Genomic DNA, 20,778 nt, shown 5'->3' on the forward strand with positions numbered 1-20,778 from the left:
TGAACTGTTTGGTCTGCTAAATTGCCTGACCTCATCTGGACTTAATAATCACATTTATACATAAATTCCTAACATGCTTATATTTATTCCATTTGTCATTTACACAATATTTAGTCAAATGCTTCCGTAAATGAAATTGTTAAGTCAATATTTAAATGGCCAGAGAAGCACAAGCAGGATAAAAAGAAAATTTGTTAAAAGCAGGGAGCATTAGATGCAGGGCGGCATAGACCACTCCCAAAGACATAGGCAAAACATTGATTCTTAACATTAATTAGTGAGAAATTTTTCGTTCATAGAATACGAGTGCAACTATAAAATGGTTAACTAAGATTTGAATCTTGAATCAGGCTGGTCCTATTGGGCCTTCTCGTTTAAAAGCCAACTTCGATTCCGACCTCCCTATTTATTTGTTAGTTATTTTATTATTAAAATAATAAATAGCATCTTATATTAATATATAAATATTTTAAAATTTATTTTAAATTTCAAAATAATATAATATTATAACTTAATCGAACTCATACTTAAAAAATTCATGCCTAAGCCTAACCCAAATCCGGTCAAAGTCCATGGATCTAGGCAAAGTAACTTAATCTTTAAACACCTCTAAAAGTTGTATTTGTACATGTTTCTAACTTTTATTTTTCTTTTTTCCTAAAAGAAATATAAACAATATAAACTAAATTTTATATCTCTATAAGTGATTTTTAATGAGATTATATTTACAAGTTAAAATTATAATTACATAAAAAATCTTTAAATATCTTTAAAACATTTATAAATAAACTAAAAGTTTTTGACCCATAAAATAGATCTATATAATACAGTAATAAAATTTATTTGGGCTTAGTTATCATAGCATAACATAAAACTAAAGACAATTTTGAAAATTTAATAAATTAAAGACATGAACGTTCTGGAACAACCAACTAACAAAGAACAGAAAAAATCAAGACAGACACTTGCCTCCAAAACAGAGAGAACTAGAAATAATGGATTGCTAGGTAAAATAAAAGCACCTTGACATTGATACAATTGAACCTGCACTCAAACTTCATTTTCTTGATTCTGGATTCAAAGGAGTCAAATGGAAATGCCAGCAACATGATGGTATTTTCATTCGACCCGCCTGTTCTAATCCTTCATAAACTTGATTTTGATCTTCTGCAGCTTTGCAACAACCTTTTTCATGTCAATCCTCTCTTCTGGCAACTCCTCTGAACATTCTAATGCCAATTGCAAAACAGACAATGCAAAATCCTTTATTACAAAATGTTCTCACTCCTTGCTACTGATTAGCAAATTGCCATCTACAACTTCAGTTAATACAGACGGTAATGACTCAGTCACCCAATGTTTTAAGCTCATTTCTCCAACGAACATTTCATCTGTGGGTTTCTTTCTTGTTAAGGTTTCAATTAGAAGAACACCACAACTGTATATGTCGCCTTTTATGAAAACAACTCCTTTTGTTCCATATTCTACATGTAAGTCATTAAAACCATTGTCAAAATATGCAATGATTTTACATGAATTATCATAATGGATAAAAAAAGTCAAAAGTTTAAGCATTAACTGGTGCCATATACCCAATTGTTGCTGGTGTTTTCATTTGTACTGTTGAATCCTCCTCATCTAACAACTTTGCAATGCCAAAATCGCCCAAATGTGCAACCATATCTTCATCTAATAGAACATTGCTGGGTTTTAAATCACAATGAGCCACAGGAATTGTTTGACCATGATGGAGGTATTCTAATGCAGAGGCCACATCAATCATAATGTTCAACCACTTCTCGAGACTTCCATTAGGCATGAACTCAAATACCAAGGCTTTAAAATCGACATTGCAGCAACTACTGATGATTTTGACTAAATTTCGGTGGCGAATGTTGCACAAGACCTCACACTCAACGTCAAAGCTCTTAAATGATCCCTACCTCCAATGGCTCTACTGAAATTTCTACCGATTGGAGCTTTTTCATGCATTCTACCAAAATTTGTCTAGAGGATTAACTTTCTTGTGTATATTTCATGGCATATAGATTTTGGAAGAAATTTGTTGGCAAGAGGCCACTAAACTCATTTTGAGAGAGATTTATTATTTGCAATGACATAAAGGAAGGTGTAACTATCGAATTCTCCAGGGGACCATGAAATCAATTAAATCAAAGGATAAGAACTTGCAGCTCTGGAAGTACACCTAAGAAACAATCAAGAGAAGTACAATTAATCAAGAATCGTGACAGTAACCATTCGAATTGGTTGTTAATAAGGGCAAGATTTGTCAACGCGTTACCCTTGGCAAAGTAATCAGGGATTTTGCCATGAAAGTTATTCCTTTGTATGTTTATGGATGAGAGAAATTGACTAAAATTTCCAAGGCATGCCGGAATAGTTCCACCTAAGTTGTTTCTAGACAAATCAAGAATTACTAGTGGAGTCATATTGCAAATCAAAAGAGGGATCCGTCCTGTCAATTTGTTTTTTGAAATGAAGAAGTTTCACAATGAAGGTGGAAAACACATCATAAAATTTAATGGAAGAGAAGGGGACAGATGTAAAGGAAAATACATCATATGCTTCATCCTCTACCAACCAGAAATAATGTTTGATGCATGATAAGGGGTGCCCTACTGGCTGATGATGCATGAGAAAAATAAAATTAAGCTGGTTGCAATTTAAACTTCCTAATTATGTTTCTTACCTAGCTTAATCACCTTAGGAAAAAATAATAAAAAATCTACTAATAAGCGAGACTAAGGAAGCTAGTCTAGTGGCCTATTCATTCAAAAAAGTTCACATGGCAATAGGGGCACTAAGTGACTGCTGGTATTTGGTGTCTTTAATTAAACCTTACCAAATGATACAAATTCTAGCTTTTCAGAACGTTACCTGAAGTGCAGCTCCCTGCATGTTCCTTGTGTCACTTTTTTGGCCATTGAAAACTTGATCATGATACATAGGGGCATTTAAAGCAAATAAGGCTTTTGACTACATTTATTTATTTATGCTTTCAAGAGTTACAAGTTTTAAATAAATGCCTAATTAACAGTAGTGTTCCACACACACAACTTTATACAATTGCATATTTTTACCTCTTTCTCACGAACTCAAGCAAAACTCATAGATCTAGTAGTGTGGATGCATTGTTGCATACACATCAGACCCAGTTCTTGTAATAAAAACTAAATCATATTATATTTCAAAATGCAATGAGACTAACATGAAAGCTCAGATCAAAGCATCATCTCCAATGGTGACATGTCCTATGTCATATCTTGTGTCATATGTTTCTTAATTCCACGGACTCTTAATTTTACAACATATCCTAGATTTACCATCTAAAATCAAATATTAAATTAATGAGTTCACCATCCAAACAACAATTTATCTCTAACCCATTTCAAAATTGAATCAATTTAAGATACTTTGATTGACAATATAAAACAAATGAAAAGTAAGAATAATACAGAAACAAAATTGAATATCATTTTGAAAACAATCCAAAAAATGTAACGTGACCTTTGAAATAAAAAGAGTAATAAAATTGATCATACAACTGACAAAGAGATGATAATTTAAGTAAGCATTTAATTTTTGTTCCTTTTTATTAACAAAAAATTAAAGTAAACTTCATATTTTAGTTATATAACTTTTAAAATAAAATAAACATAAAAAATCAGATAATTTAATTGAAAATTTCCCTCAAACACCCCATTTATTAGAGTTTTCTGTTTTACCTCTAAAATTAATCCATAATTTTATGTTCAATTTTCCTAGCAAAAAAATGCAGCCATTAAATGATTTTTGTTTATATATGAGGTGATAAAAAATTCAATATTGATTGAATAAAGGAACTTCTTATCATCAAAGCAACTTTAAGAAATTGGAATGATTATTACAATTAAAGGGAGGACCAGAGAGATAGTTTTTTCTGTTTTTTTTTTTTCCCAAGAAGAAGAGAGAGCTCAAAAGTAAGAAATTCATCTCACATGCAAGAAGCCAAAACCACTTTATGCAATGCATAAAACTTGTAAAACTAAAAGAAAACTAAAAGAAAACTAAAAGAAAAGCTTCAAAGAGGATACAAAGGAGAGGAGTTAGGAAATTGCTGGAAAGTTTCTATGCAATGCATGTTCACCTTAAAACCACTTTACTAAAACTTGAAAACGAAAAACATGAAAGCGTCTTCACTGTTCTTGATTGGGCCTACTACTCTTCACTCAACAAACTTAGTTCATTCTTACATGGATCCTTAGCTGCAAAATTAAACAAAATGACAAAAAAAACCTATCAAATTAATAGAATATATACAAGAAATACTGTAAAGAATATATATTATTATATATGTTTAATGGCTTATGAATATGATAATATACATTCATTGATCATCATTTATTCATTTAAATTATTTAATTATGTTTATTAGTTTAATGTTGCAACGTTAAACTTTTTTATTTATAATTACTACGATCAATTAAATTTGATAGTGGAGTTTTAAATTTCTTATATAATTTATAGAATAAAGATCCAATTTGTGTATACCTATTTAAGTATATTAAATTGTGGTTCTTGCCCTCCAAATTAGAGATCAAAATTCTTATTTCAAATTATTATAATGAAAGTATGTACTACTACCTTTTTCATCAAATTTTTAATTTTCAATATCTAAATTAAACAAAAGGTTAACATTGTTTTGAGTTTTTTGCATTATTTTCACTTTTCATTCTTTATTATTTTTTCATTCATTACTTATCATTCGAAAATATAGAATATAAATGTTTATAATTGGATTTATGGAACTTGATTTGTTATTTCCGTCAATAGTTTAATATAAGATTGTTTATTATATAAGTACGAATTTAATTAACAAGTTCTTTTCACTTTTTTTTCCAATATTACCCATTCTAATTTGTTGTTTAGGGTGTTAATGTTTGATTTAGTATCAAGCTCAATAAGATATTTTAGATTTTCAAATGCTTTAGTTTTTTCCACCATTGACATTACCTACTACGTTTTCAATGACAGAATTTTCAACAAATTTTTTCATTGTAATTTCGTTGGAAAAAGTCAATTTTTTTGGAATGTTAAAATTGAGTTAATTATAGAAAAATGGTCTTAATTTAATTTAATTTCCAAATTTGCAAAAATAATCCCAGACAAAATGAGATGTCTACAAATAATATTTTATATAAAGATTTGAATAAAAGTGCTAAGATATGTACAAAAACTTGACTTTTTTGTAGTGTTAAAATATTAGGTTAATTATTAAAAATGGTCTTAATCTAATTAATTTCAAAATTTATAAAAATAATCCTGGATAGAATGGGGTGTTTACAAATATTATTTTATATCAAGATTTGGATAAAAGTGCTAAGATATATGTATGCATATTTATGAAATACTTGTTGTAATTATGAACATCATCATTGACCATAAACTATATTCACACCAAAATTTTATCATGTCATAAATTAACAAATTGAAGATAATACTAAAATTGATTTGCATTTATCCAAAAATTAGAACAACATTGAAATTATTATTTCTTTAGAATTTTTATTAATAAAGTCAATTATTAACCTTTTCAAGAAGGAGTGGGCGAAACATCCTTACCAATTAAAGTACATTTATTCCATATTTGAGCGGTTTTTGATCAAATCACTGACGTAATGTTATTTTTAAATAGAAGACTTTGAAGAGTTTTTTCACCAATGCATTATGACAAAGTTGATCGAATCTTATTTGTTTATGACAACAATTATCAAAAATGATTTTGATCTTGAATATATTGACGAAAACTTTGATAACACAATACAATGTCAATCTTATTTTTACAATTTTTTGCTTTGATTGGATCAACATCACGTGCCATGACCACTCCGCTTATCATAATCACCAAAATACTAAAAACAATATAAACATTGAAACTTACCATTACGTTCAAGGAATACTAACTTCTCTTGCTTTGTGGTTGAGGTTGAGGGACATGAAAAGTGAACTACTAGAGCATCTCTTTTTCAAGTCAACCATCAAGTCATTCCAGATCTTTTTAAGTTGTTTTCTATTAATGTATTTCGAGTCAAGTCTTTTCAAATTAAAACATTATTCACTGTGTTGAGAATTTTTAAGAGAAAACGTGTTTGCCTAAAATCAAAACTAAATTATTGGAAAAAATTGTTGGTGGCATGTGAGAATGAAAAGCGTGGAGCCCACTGATCCTATCCCATCTGAGACGTTAGTAGGATTCGCCTACTTTCTTGAATTCTCACTGTATGCCTCCTTTTATTTTGTTGTTTATAGGAAAGGCTTATTGGGATAAGCAAATTAGACCCAAATTTCATTATCGAAACCTCAGTGGAGTAGAGACACAAAAACTATTCATCTTAGAATTGCAACTCATTACACAAACATGAGTTGTGGTTGAGGCTGAGGGACATGAGAGGTGAACTATGTACCGGAGAAGTAGGGACATGAAAGTGTTTGTGCTGTGTTAGACTGAAAAGCATTAAGGCTGCTGAATCCTATCTCATTAGAGACGTTAGTAGGATCTGCATATTTTTCTTAAATTCTCATTTAATGTCCATTTTTGTTTTAGACCCAAATATTTCATTATGGGAATCTAGGTGGAGTAGAGACAAAACAACTGGCTTTAGAATTGCAACTCAGTACAACCAGTGTTATTGTTTTTGTCAGATTTATTTTTGATATTTAAGTTTCATTCTATTCATGAAATGCTAATGTTACTTGGACAATGTTCAAGCAAGAACATGAGTGCAAGGGATGCCATTATGCAAGAATATAAGCCCTACTTTTATCAATTAATGGAAGTAACATTTTTTTCTGTAAGTATATAGAAAAAAATTCTTAAGTCTTAAAAAACAGAAGCAACTCTCTCCAATCTTTTTTTTATTATTTTGAAAAAGAAAAATTTCAAACCTAATTTTTTGAATATGAAAAATATATGCCCTTATATTGAATCAGATACTAAAATGCAATTTTTTTCAATCTATACACTATATTTTCTTATTTTGAAAAGCTGTTAAAGTGGCCTTTAAGAAAAAGAGATGATGATTGAAGTAAACATTTAATTTTTGATCCTTGTTATTAACAAAATATTAATGTAAACTTCATATCTTAGTTATATAACTTTTAAAAAAAATTAAAAATTAAAAATCAGATAATTTTATTGAAATTCTCCCTAAAAAGCCCCCCTTCGTAGGAGTTTTTCTGTTTTACGTCTAAAGTTAATCCAAAATTTTATGATTTTAAGCCCTCAAAATCATTTTTGTTTGTACGATTTAACTCACACGAGGTGATAAAAAAATTAATAATTCAGCAAATAATTCCGAAATTGAAATCTATAAAATTGGGTCAAGGCGGTGGGCCACCCGGCCCCTGGTCTAATGTCGTGTTTATAAAAGGGGAAAGCATCAATCGAATTGACTGTTATTGTTTCTCAATAGATGGGACGGAGTCTTCACTCAACAAAGTTAATTAATTGTTATATGAACCCCTAGTTCACGTTAATCCCTTTTCTTATGTATGAAAATATATATATGCAATTTTTGAATATTTAATTCAATAATAGGGACCAAATCTGTACTTCAACCTTTTCATTTTTATTCTTTCATTGCATAACAAAAAATTATTAAATAGACCATTTTTGTTATGTCATCCGTAAATTTGATAAATTATGATACAACATGTAATATGAACTCATGCATTCTCACATGATAACTTTTGATTACTTATTACATCAAGCTGATATATATGATTAGAAGAACCTATCTTAATAATTTAATTTAATGATGCTTATTGATGTATGAATGACAGATGCTGATGTAATTATTAAACATTGAAACCAAGAGGAAGAAATGAAAAGGGAAATTTAAAAAGAAGGGCAAATTGCCGTCTTAGAAAGGAAAGGCATGGAGCATGTTGACCGTTGTAAATTTGGATTCAAATGTTTTCTATTTGCAATAAAAAATGATAAAATAGTAATAGAAAAATCAATAAATCAATAATAAAGAGCATAAATAAATTACTTATTCAGTACGTTTTTCCAAAAACATACCTAAGGAGTTATAAATTTAAGAGCATGGTTATTCTATAAAAAAAAATGGAGTGAAAAACTTTTTCAAAATTTAGTGTTCATTTTTTAACCAAACGATACTGGAGTGAAAGACAGGATCAAAATTAATTTTCAATTAAAAAGATAGAAAAAGTTTTTTTTTTTAAGGAGAAACAATCCGCTATACGTGTAGCTGCATATTGACAAATTGTAGTTTAGAAAGATTATGATTAAGTCTCATATAATAATCAAATTCCATCATTTAATCATATCCGAATATTTAGTTTATTGGTTGGTGCATGTTCCCTACTAAGAGTTTACATTTTGCATGTTCTCTTTCTCTCGAATTAAAAAAACAAAATTCCACCATCCAACCCAAATTGCAAGTTTACATTTTGCAGTTAGAAAAAAATGTAAAACATTCTAATGTATATACAGGGAAAAGGATTATTAAGGGATATTTACTAACGGACCTGACCTGCCACAACCTTCCACCTTGACTGATGTCCGTTTTAACAATTAGCATAGAAAAATGTTAAGGGTATAACTAGTGATCTTTATGTAACATCCTCCCTTAATTATCAATTCATATTGAAGATTGGCCATTTCATGACTTTATCTTCCCACTGCTCTTGTTCACTTTTCCTGAAGAAATTAATTTACATCATGTCATTCTCTTTGTTCTAAAGAAATTTGAGGGATAGGTCTGTACCTTTCAGCATAAACTTGATAAGCTATGTGGCCAAAAGAAGAAAAAGAAATTGGTCCTTTACTCTTTGAAATACATGAATATATTGAATATTTACTAATTTTTTAATAATGCTTGTCTTCTTCCTCACCATTTTATATAATAAATAAAATTCATATTCACTTTTCTAAATTTATGTTTCAAACGTTTCATAAATGAAAATTGGTACAAACTTAGAAGTTTAAATAGAAAATTCTAGGAATTCTTTCTTAGCTCTATTGAGTTCTGATATGAATCTCTTAAAAAAACAGGAGAAATATCAATTCTTTTGATTTGGAGAAGAGGAGATTGAGATACACATGATGAACAAGAAGCAAACTGTCCAGCTACAAACATATTACAGCAACTGAGAAACATTACCAAAAGAAAACAATAAAAGATCATCAGAACAAGTACCATTCATAACATTCAACTGAATTTCTAATAAAACAGAGCAGGACCATTTCCCATTCATGAAACAGAGTATCATCATGAAGATCATCAAGAGCTTGCACTGGACAGATTAGCACCAAACAAACCCCAGTCATATTTCCTTTTTCTGGATTATAAAACAGTTGTTTTTGTCCTTAGTCAATAGGCAGTTCGGAAAGCACATTAGCCTTATGACTACGACCAAACTTTCCCATTTCTGAAACCACACAACAAAATGAAAAAATACATAGCTTAAGGAAAAACCATTCTTTCTAAGATTTTCAAATAAAAAACCATATCAGAACATTACAACAAATTTGACCTAAAACAGCACATTTTTAAAATGTGCTACTAAAAATATTTTTAATAACGTTTTTTTTATGTTGTTTAGAACATTTTGTAAATCTAATTTCACTATATAAATTTTTAAATGCATTATGAATAAAAGGTAACGATAAGAATTGCATGCATTAACAAAGGTTGCACTTTTTTATATTGCTACTAAATGTGAAAAAAGTGAAGTTAAAAATTTAAATAGTTACACTTTTTAAATTTTACGATACAAAAAAATATGTCGCCTAAAGAAGTGTGATTAAAACTCAATTTTTTTTGTAGTGGAACAAACTGCTGCCTCACAAACAAAGGAAAGGGAAATAAAGACACAAAGATAGTTTCAGAAAAAAAACATTTTTCCGTTTAGGAAAATTGAAAAGCCAGCTACATGATGGTCTCATCATTTGGCCTGCCTGTTCAAACCCCTTAAAAACTTGATTTTGATCATCTTCAGCTTAGCAACAACTTCTTCCATATCAATCCTCTCTTCCGGTAATTCTTTTGAACACTCCAATGCTAATTGCAAAACAGATAATGCACAGTCCTTTATTGCAAAGTGTCCTCTCTGTCTATTACTTAGCAAATTGGTATCTAGAACTTGAATTAATGCAGATGGTATTGACTTAGTCACCCAATGTTTTAAGCTCATTTCTTCAGTAAACATTTCATCTACGGGCTTCTTTCTTGTGAAGGTTTCCATAAGAAGAATACCAAAACTGTACACATCACCTTTTGTGGAAACAATTCCTTGAGATCCGTATTCTACATATTTGATTTCATGGAACACATCATCGAAATATGCAATACAATGTTACATATTAATTAGTTATGATAATAAATAATCAAACCAATTTTTAAAAATTTAATCATCTACTTCAAAGAGTTACTATGTGCAAATTCTTGTGTGTTTATGGGTCAATTGCATGATTTGAATTATAAAATAGAAGCATTACCTAGTGCCATATACCTAATTGTTGCTAGTGTCATGGTGTTTGTTGCTGAATCCTCTTTTTCACCTAACAGCTTTGCAATGCCAAAATCACCAAGATGTGCAACCATATCTTCATCTAGAAGAACATTGCTGGGTTTTAAATCGCAATGGATCACAGGTGTTGTACAACCATGATGAAGGTATTCCAAGCAGAAGCCACATCGATCATTATGCTCAACCTATGCAAGGTATCTAGAAAATGTTTATGAAACCTCAACCTTTATAGACCCGTAATTAGAAGTAGACGCGATAACACCAACTAGGGGTAATTTCATCATTTCTCATGGGGAGCTCCTGGGAGTAGTTTTCTAATGTTATTAAGGTCTAAGTAGGCCTAAGGAATAAATGAATGAGGGTAAAATAAATGAAGAAGATAGAAATACTGATAATTTCCACGATATGGGTAAAATGGTCATTTTGCACCTTAAGCCAAAATTTTTAAGTTTTCGTGAACTTGAGTACTTTTAGACTATTATGGACTTTGTCTCAGTGTCAAATGAGTAAAAAGATTGCATAAAGGAAAGGAGGAAGACAAGTGGCCTTGTTAAGGGCATTATTGTAAATTGTATGAAAATTGGATAAACTTTAACTATAAATATTTAATCTCCAGCAGCTTTTCTTCAGTTTTCCAGTAGCTTCTCTTCTTCTTCTTCCTCCCATCCTCCTCTCCATTCCATGTTTCTTTGCACCTTTCATGGAAGTCTCCCTTGAAACCTTTAAAACTTTCCCAAATTAGCTTCATTTCTCATGTTTTTCTACACCCTTTCATAAGGCTTTTCATGCTCTTCCACTTTTACACCTTAACAACCTTCAAAAGTCTTTCTTTAGTACATTCACTCACTAGCTGGACGTGTAGAAAGAGAGAGAGTGATTTCTCTTATTAGCTTGAAGGATTTTGAAAGAGAATTCAACTACAAAGACCACCAAGGTTCCAACAAAAACCCATTCCTCCATTCGGAACATTAGTTGAAGTTAGAGCCCACCAAAACATCAACAAAGACTGTTGCGTGAACTTGCATTAAATGTTTTGGGGTTAGGGTTTATAAGTTTGATAGAATCAAATGAAACATGTTATTTGACTTTCTTTAAAAATGCATGGGAACAAGCCCTTAATGGAACAATTTTATGTTGTGAAATATGTAATGTGATGTAATGAATCCATGTGTTCTATGCTATGTTGATACTTATGTTATGCCTTGGATGGTATCATTGTGTGATGAGATTGGAATGTGTGAGTAGGGAGTGCACATGATGATGATGAGATTGAAATGTGTGAGTAAGGAATGCACATGATGATGATATTGAAATGTGCGAGTAGGGAAAGCACATGATGAGGTTATTGCCTTGTGCATGTAGGGAGTGCACATGAGCTGAGTCAAGCGGGGTGGTGTACGTGTTGATATATGTTTATGTATGTGTATGTGATAGAAAGTTTATGATTATAATATGTGATTGTATTGCATGTTGAATCCCGCATGATGAATTTTGAAAATTGCTAATTACTTGCAAATTGATTTTATTGCAAAAAGATCTTTTTTACTTAAGTGCCCTGTTTCTCGCTGTAGCGAGAATGCCTTTTCTGCTGTAGTGAGAAACCCTCTGTCTGTTTGTCTTCCTTGGATATTGACTGAAATTTTTCATTTTTTTTCAATTTCATGGTTAGTATGGATCTTTCAACTCTAGAAGATCAAACAATCAAGGGTTGAATTGAGGGGCTTTACAAGAAATTAAGCTAAAGTGCATGGGTTTAAACATAAGTGCATCATATTTTCAAAAAAAAATCTTTCCGTGTCATTTGCTTGTTCACTGCCTATGTTCACTCATTGGTTTATACTCACTGATTTCAACTTTATGTTTTCAGATTAGGAGGCAGTTGGAACCTAGGTCGAGGTGTCCACGTAGATTCGTCTCCGTGGTTGGTATCTCGGCATTCAATAGTTGTACCTTTGCCAAGGTCACTCCGTTGGAAGTCGAGTGTCTTTTTGTTGTGTATAGATAAACGCAATGTAAATTACTAATATATATGTCTTAAACAATATATGTATATTTTGATTGGTAATGCCACTATGAATTGGTAATGGTTAACATTATTTTGGGTTAATAAAAATGCAAGTATTTGATTGCTGTAGCACATTATTAAAGAACTTGTAGGTTGGAATTATGAAATGTGACATTAGGAACATTTGAAAGAAGGATGAACAGGTTATATAAATAGGTTTGCTTGAGCTTAGTGGGCTATGCCCATTGGGCCCATGCACCAGTCTTGGCCCAGAAATTGGGTTGTGACAATGTTTATGAGAATACAACCACTTCTGGAGACTTCCATTAGGCATTAACTCAAGTACCAAGGTTTTGAAATCAAGGTTACAACTACTTATGATCCTGACTAAATTTTGATGGCGAACGTTGCCCAACACCTCACACTTAATGTCAAAGCTCTAAAATGATCCTTCTAACTGCAAATTGAAGACCTTTATTGCAATGTTCAGTCCATCTGAAAGAGTTCCTTGAAATAGTGATCCAAAACTCCCCACACCAAATAATTTGCTTTCAGAAAATCCATTTGTAGCCTGATGAAGCTCTTGGTATGAAACTCTTTGCCGTTCTGCTAATGCCTGCAAATTTTCTTGATCTGTTGGCAGATTTGCGTTCAGTTTCCCTTTTTTTTTGAGCAAATGATTACCAAAGCTAGTACTAATACTGTTGAGCCAACTGGCACTAAAATATATTCTACTAGCTTAATAGCTTTCTTAGAATGATGTCTAAAAGAATTAGTTTTGCATGGTGGGAGTGGAAGGTGTAGTCGAGGTGTAGCACATAATGCTTTATTCCCCATAAATGATCGAATAGAGTAGTTGGGAAAGGTTCCTCCATCCGGAATTTCTCCTTGTAGTCTATTGAAATAGACATTGAAATATTCAAGATACAAGAGTTTCTCTAAAGGCTTGGGAATGATTCCAAAGAAATTATTCCTTGACAAATCCAAGAACTACAATCCTTTCAAGCCCCCGAATGACTCAGGAATAGACCCTTGCAATCTGTTGCCAAATAATGAGAGATAAGTCAGGTCTCTAACATCACCAATGCTTTTCGGGATTTCACCTAATAATTGATTTTTGGAAATATCAATATTATTAACAACCTTCCACTTTTCAATGTCAATCGGGAGAGCCCCACGTAGAGTATTGGAAGACATGTTTAGTTGCAAGATATCTACAAGTCTTGTCAAGGTTGAGGGTATTGAGTCAGTAAACTTGTTGCGATCTAATAATAAATGTCCAAGAGAAATGAGATCACCCAAGCATGCTGGTATTGGTCCAACCAATTTGTTACCCGCGAGATCCAAGAAACCCAAACTCTTCAAGTGGCACAACTCAGCTGGAATGGATCCTTCTAACTTGTTTCCTTCAAGCGAGAGACTTTGCAAATTCCGTAATCTTCCGATTGTGGTGGGAATAGCAATCAGTTCATTGTTATCTAAGTTCAAGCCAATCAAGTTGCTTAGGTTGCCAATTTCCCTTGGAATACTGTTAGGATAAATTGTCGAAAATATTTAAATTTATTTGTACCATGTTGTAATAAATATTTTCCATATCATTGGTGGAGTTATCTTGTGTTAAAATAATACGTAAGAGTTACAATGTCATTTGGTTTTCATTAATTTGAGATCAAAATTTGTAATAAAAATGAAAGTGGACAAAATCAATAATGATGTTTGCCAAAATATTTAACCACACATTTGTAATAAAAGTAAGCTCTAATTTTCAAACAATTTTCCTTCTCATCACTTTGTACTATAACACTATAAAAATATCAATATTCATCAATTGTGTAAGACATCCAAAACCTATACTTATAAAGTTGTATTCATCCATCTATGATCATTCAAATATTTTTTATTATAATTATTAGGAAGATTTATTCAATTTATAAATAAAATTTTAATTGCATTAAAAGATTTCATTAAAAAAACATATATTTAAAATTTTAATAGTATTGAATAATTTAAATATTAATATTTTAAGTTAAAAATCCTCGGAGGCATAAGACATTTTATATGGTCAACGGGGTGTTTTTCCCCTTGACCTGTAAAATGTTTTACTTCTAAAATAAATATTTAGTCTTTTAAATAAGCATAAGTCATGAAAATGTTTTCTAAAAATTATTTTATGTCAAAATAAATGGACCCTTAAATACATTTTTAATTTCGGTTTGAACAACAAACTCTCTACTATCTTTCTTTTTAGTATGGGATTCAATTCCCACTTCCAATTTGATAAAATTGTGGGAAAAATCACATCTTTCAGTTTCTTTCACAAATGTTAATATGGTCAAATGTCTAAAATATGGAGTTAACCATAAAAAAGAAAAGAAAAGACCCAAAATAAGGGGCATCCAATTTTCAATTGACATGGAGAAAATTGAAGACCACTCAACGAGTGCAAGATTCACTGAATGATTATCACTTCTAGATGGAGTTCTTGGAAGCAATGCTTTTGGCTAAGCTTCATTTTGTCAACAAAATCCAGACAAGTGCTTCTTTAGGGATCAAATCTTTGAGCAAAGTTTAAACATTTAAGAAAGTGAGTTAATTAAGTGTGGTAAGACAATACAATCTGTTTCTGACATCTTAATTCTTTGCATAAAAGAAACTTTAAAATTAGTTCAATGCTCACTTTTCATTTAGGAATAACAGGAATAAGATACAGGATCAATACTGTACAAATACTCATTTTTTAATTAAAAGTTAGAAAAAATAATTTCTGAGTCGATTATTAGTTGTCATTTTAATGCTGAATTAGAAAACGGATGAAGTTTTCTAACCCAAACAATACACTATAATTGTACCTACATACGACTTGAAGGCAACATTTTTCCTGTATTTACAACTTGTAACTTAGAAAGATTGTGGTTGACTTAAGACTTAAATGATCACAATATTCTACCATCTAGCTCAAAAAGCAAGTTTAAGTTGCACTCTTGTCAATTCCATTATTTGCAGTAAGACATTTCATAGCTAGAAATCAACCAAACACGGACGAAAGGAGAAAATGTAAACCATTTATTAGAGCTTTTTTTTCCTTTCTAACTCAAAATTAAGTCTTGAGTAGTCTTATTTCTTTTCATATTTTATTTCATATTAATTGTTCATTTTTAAAAAAAAAATTTGATCAGGTCCAGGTTTTGAATCTTTCTTTCTTTCCTTGAACTTCCTCGTAGAAATGTCCCAAAATGAAACACGTCACATGTCCTTCTACTCTCGTGAATTCTTCACTTAATTAGTTTTAATTTGTTGCTTCTTAAAGTCAAGGTCCACTACTTCCAACAACCAATCGTAATTTTTAGTAATTAAAGAATACTTCTCCGGGTCAGGCACGATAACGACCTCATTGCGTTGGCTCTACATGGTAATGACCCTTGAATTTAATCGATTTCCATTAAGGTTAATATTCTTCAATTTTTCAATTGGTATGGTCAAACTTCAAAATTATGGTTGGTTAAGATCTATTCTACATTGAGTATAGTAGTTGCAAGATATTCTTTCGATATAAACTTCCTTTGTGTTAATCAAATCCAGGTACGTGCTTCATTCGGAGATCAAATCTTGAAAACTTGCCTCCAATCTCAAAAAATTGAGCATCTCATTTTAGTGAAACTTATTTTGAGATTGAAGTGTTATATAAGACAATACAATCCGTTTCTAACTTCTTTATTCATAATAGCACCTTCAAAATTTAGTGCTCATTTTTCAACAAGAAATTAATAAACTGCATTACTCAAGTTCCAATTAAAAGCTAATTAGAAAAGGGGGAAAAATCTTCTGATTTGGTTATTGATTGTCGTTTACCCATTTTCCACACTGAAATATAAAACCACTAAACTTTTTTAACTCTTAACAGTATACTATAATTAACCATGTAAGACTTAGAGGAAAATTTTCCGGTATTATTGACTACTTAAAATGGAAATATTTTGATTGACTTATGACTTATTGCATCAAATTCTACCATCAAGAAAGCGAGTCACGCTACGGTCTTATCAATTTAATTGTCTTCAATAGGGCACTTATGATTTATATCCTCAAATTCTACCACCTAGAAAGCAAGTTAAGCTACCCTCTTGTCAATTCAATTGTTTTCAATAAGACATTTTGTGTTTAGAAATCAACCATTACTGACAAGAAAAAATGTAACCATTGTAACACAGCAAAAACGACTACTGAGGAAATGCTATTAATATTTATCAACAGACCCTCTAATTTCTCAGAATCCACATTATTCCAGCTTGACTAATTAATGACTTTTTTGACAATAATTTAATGCGTACACCTATTAATTTATCTCATTAATTTCCCCTATTAATCACTTGCAATAAGAAGGAAAATTTTGGAAACAAGGACAACAACAGCTATTTTTCTTGTTAAACATTGAAGAGAAAGCATCAAAAGCCAAAGATTTTGCGTACACCCACTTAAAACAGAGGACTACAATCAGTGAGATGTCTCACTGAACTTCTTATGAGCTAACAATAAAACTAAACGCAGTCATTCTGCCGACAAACATAACAGAACCCCATAAAAGAAAATTTACAAATGAAGACAACCAGAAGATCAAAATCTAAATATTTAGTGAACCTTGTCATAGGGAATGAACTCAAAGCAACTAAGAAGAACATACTTGCAAGCCAAATCTTACTCAAGCAGACAATTCCATCTTCCTTCCGATTTATTTCAAATGCCACTGTGACAACCAAAAATAAATAAATAATGGAAAATTAACTCCAGGTAATAGCAAAAGCTATAAGAACCTAAGTAGTACCTTTACATTATTCAAAGCAGTTAAAACTCACTTAAAGCATGTTCGACGTAGAGCTAGTTTCTTCTTCCTCTATTCCTGCGAATCAACCTTGTAACATTCCCTTGCCAATCTCTCTCAATCATTCTTACCCACCACCATGATCTTTCAGTTGTGAATGCGATGTATCCCATTCTCAATCCTAACAAGTATAGTAGAGTGGGCCTAGCTAAATATTAGACTCATCAAAATGAGCAAGTTACGAGTCAAGAATGATATCAAAAGCCTCCTATAAGGATATGTCTAATTAAGATCAAATCTTTCTTAGTTATTACCCCAAAATGGATATCAAATTTGTAAGTTCCCAACAAGGATTTAGAATACTAAACAATTTCAATAAAGATGACAAAAACTAAACCTAAGGTATTTGCTCTAGAGTGATGAACCATAGTCAAATTGCAATTCATAAAGTAATGAAGAGCCAAAGTCATAAAAATATCATACATGAGCGGGAAGCAGGTTGTTTTGGACCTTACTGTTCTCAATCGGTAATTCTATTGTTTACGTCTTCTTGTTGAATATTCTGTGTAAGTCTTTACATTCAAGAAGCGAATGACCAACTGTTTAGTGATAATCACAGTACATTGGTTTAGGCTTCTCTTTTATTGTTGGTGGTTGTGTAACATATGGTAAGTTTACTTGTCCATCGTTGATCCATTCATGGAGAAGTGCTCTCACTTTGTTTAGTGGAATTAAAAATGACAGAGAAGAATCGTTCTCTTCATTTGGTCTTCTCCTTGGGTTGTCTCTTCTAGGATACAAATAGATTGAAAATGACATATTCTTTCTTTACCTCATCTTTGAATTGCATTCATTGTTGGAGTATTCCTTCTATTGAAGCAAGTAGCTCCTTTTTGTTTGAGAACTGTATTATTGGTTTTTCTTGTCGCTTCCACCAAGGTAGCAGAAGTTGGAAGAGGTAAGTTCTCCAAGTGTAGTCTATACTCGAACGAACATCCCTTGAATGTAAACTTTCACCAATTCCTTCTCATCATGAGACTCTTGTATTTACAACACCCTTTCTCTAAAAAGCTGGATGTATTCCATGAGATGTTCTTTAGACTTTTGATATTCGCTTCCCAAATAAACAAGAGTAACCTTCTCTTGAGTTAAAAGAAAACTTCTCCTCAAACATCCTACACATTTGATTTTAAGATTCAACAAAGTTAAGGGTGAAATTAACATACCATGTGTGGGCCTTTTCAATGAGAGATTTAGAGAATTGTTTTAATTTCAAGCCATCATCCAATCCCGCTACTCCGAGTGTTTCCATAAATTTCATAACATGCTATTGTGCATCACTAGTTTTACCATTGAATTACTTGAATTAAGGACTAGTGTAGTCCTTAGAATATGGCTTAATAGCTACACTTGCTAGGCAAGAAAACTTAAGTTCAAATTCGAAAAAGCTGAAGCTTTTATTCTTCTGATCTAGTAACTTTTGGAGCTCTGCCATTGTCACAAAGCCTTAAGTAGTGGTTGGTGGAATTATTGCAGTAGAGATAATTGCTGGCATAACTAACATACAAGAGTTGATCAAGTTGGGATTTCCAACACCTACCACATCAACTACATTTTCTCCCTTTCCTCCATTCACATTTGTGTTTACAACTAAGGGAGTGGATCCATCAAGTGCATCCTCATCACCATTAAAGCGTATGGGTTGAGCTTGAAAAACGGTGGTAGTGGAGGATGCAAGTTGAGATATGGTCTCCAACACTTGCCTATTGTTGTCTTCCAACGTTTGCATTCTCTCTTGAGAAGCTTCGATCATTTTCATCAACTCTTGGATGTAGGTGGAAATAGGTGCATCTTGGTTGCTAGAGAAACTGTCCTTCTCTTATGGTAATGCAACGTTTTGTTAATAAGATTTTACTTAATACAATTACTCTTCCCTAGTAAAGTCGTCAAAATGTAAAAAAGGTTCTTGTGATAGGGAGAGAAAGCGTTGCAAACAAGTAAATGATGCCCCGGAGGTGGCGAACAAGAAGATCATAGTAGTTTCTGAAATATTGAGTGTTGTGGCAAGTGAAAGACAAGAAGAAAAGAATTAAAGAGAAAAGCTCTAAAGGAGAATGTGTTAGCTCTAAGAGGAAGAGAAGGTCTTGAATGAATTGTGAAGGCTCTATATATAGTGCCAAAAATGGTGGTTACAAGAAACGGCTTTAATGCACGTAATGAATGACATTATTAAGAACAATTTTAATGTTGGGTAATCGTTATTGAGAGTTATGTTGAGCAATAGTTAGAAACCCATTATGTGACCGTTGAAATAATTAGATGTAATAAGACTTCTTCTCGAGTAGAAGGTAATAGAGAAGAGGTATACGTAAAAAGGCACAAGAAAAGAAGTTGTATGTGAATAGGTACTGTAGACACCTAAAAAATAAATAAAAAATTTAAATTATAATAAAATAAAATAAAATATAAAAAATAAATAAAGAAAATAAATTAAAAAAAAGAAGAAGAGGTATGGTTGGGCGTACGCCCAGCCATCCTTTCCCCAACCACCATGAGTCATGGGGCTCTGGCTACCAACTCTTTGGTGCCAGAGCCCCATTACCGGGTTGTCCAAATTTTTTGGACAACCCCATTTTTAAAGAAGAGGAGAAAGCAAACCAGAGAAGGGGACTGATCACCTGCAAAAAGCCATAAAAAAAAAACAGAAACGAAAAAAACCCAACAAAGAACCCCCCTAAAAAAAAGAGCAAAAAAAAAGGAAGAAGAAGAAGAGAGAGAAAGGTGAGAGGTCGACGTAGGGAAGGAAAGAGAGGCGTCGACGGTGGGAGTGTTACGTCGGGGAGAAAAAGGAGGAGGAGAAGGAAAGGAAGAAAGAAGAAAAAGAAAAAAGAGAAGGGAGACCCGCAGGGAGAAAGGAGAGAAAGAGAAGGAGAAAGAAAAGAAAAAAGAAAAAGAAATAAGAAGCCAACGGGGAGAGAGAAAGGAAAGGAAAGAAAGAAAGAAGAAAAAAAAAAGAAAAATGAGAAAGGAGGTGGGGGGCTTTTCACGGTTTTTTTGGAGAAATTTTTGCATGTTGTTGTACCTTTGGTGGCTTGCCTTGGCCCACATAGTTTAGTCCTTTTTGAGCTAATCTAAACCTACACAAGGTAAGATCTAACTTGCATGCCTTTTTACTTTAATATTTTTTTTATTTTATTTTTATTTATTGTGGTGGCTCAATTATTTATGTTAAAGACATATTATTAGGAGCATAAGGATAATTTAATTAAGACAAAAAATATATTATGTAGAGATTATGTGATATTTTAAAGTAGAAAAATAACAACAAAATATAAAGTGGTAAATGAAAATATGCGTAAATATTTGAAAAAAAATAGGTATAAACAAATATCCAAAAAAA

At 31.7% G+C, this 20,778-nt stretch overlaps 1 pseudogene; it reads right to left on the reverse strand.

Annotated features, from left to right (window-relative positions):
- Positions 1,282-19,191, reverse strand: LOC18594201 (annotated as a pseudogene).

Source organism: Theobroma cacao, chromosome 7 (genome assembly GCF_000208745.1).
Source record: "Theobroma cacao cultivar B97-61/B2 chromosome 7, Criollo_cocoa_genome_V2, whole genome shotgun sequence".
Lineage (NCBI taxonomy): Eukaryota > Viridiplantae > Streptophyta > Magnoliopsida > Malvales > Malvaceae > Theobroma > Theobroma cacao.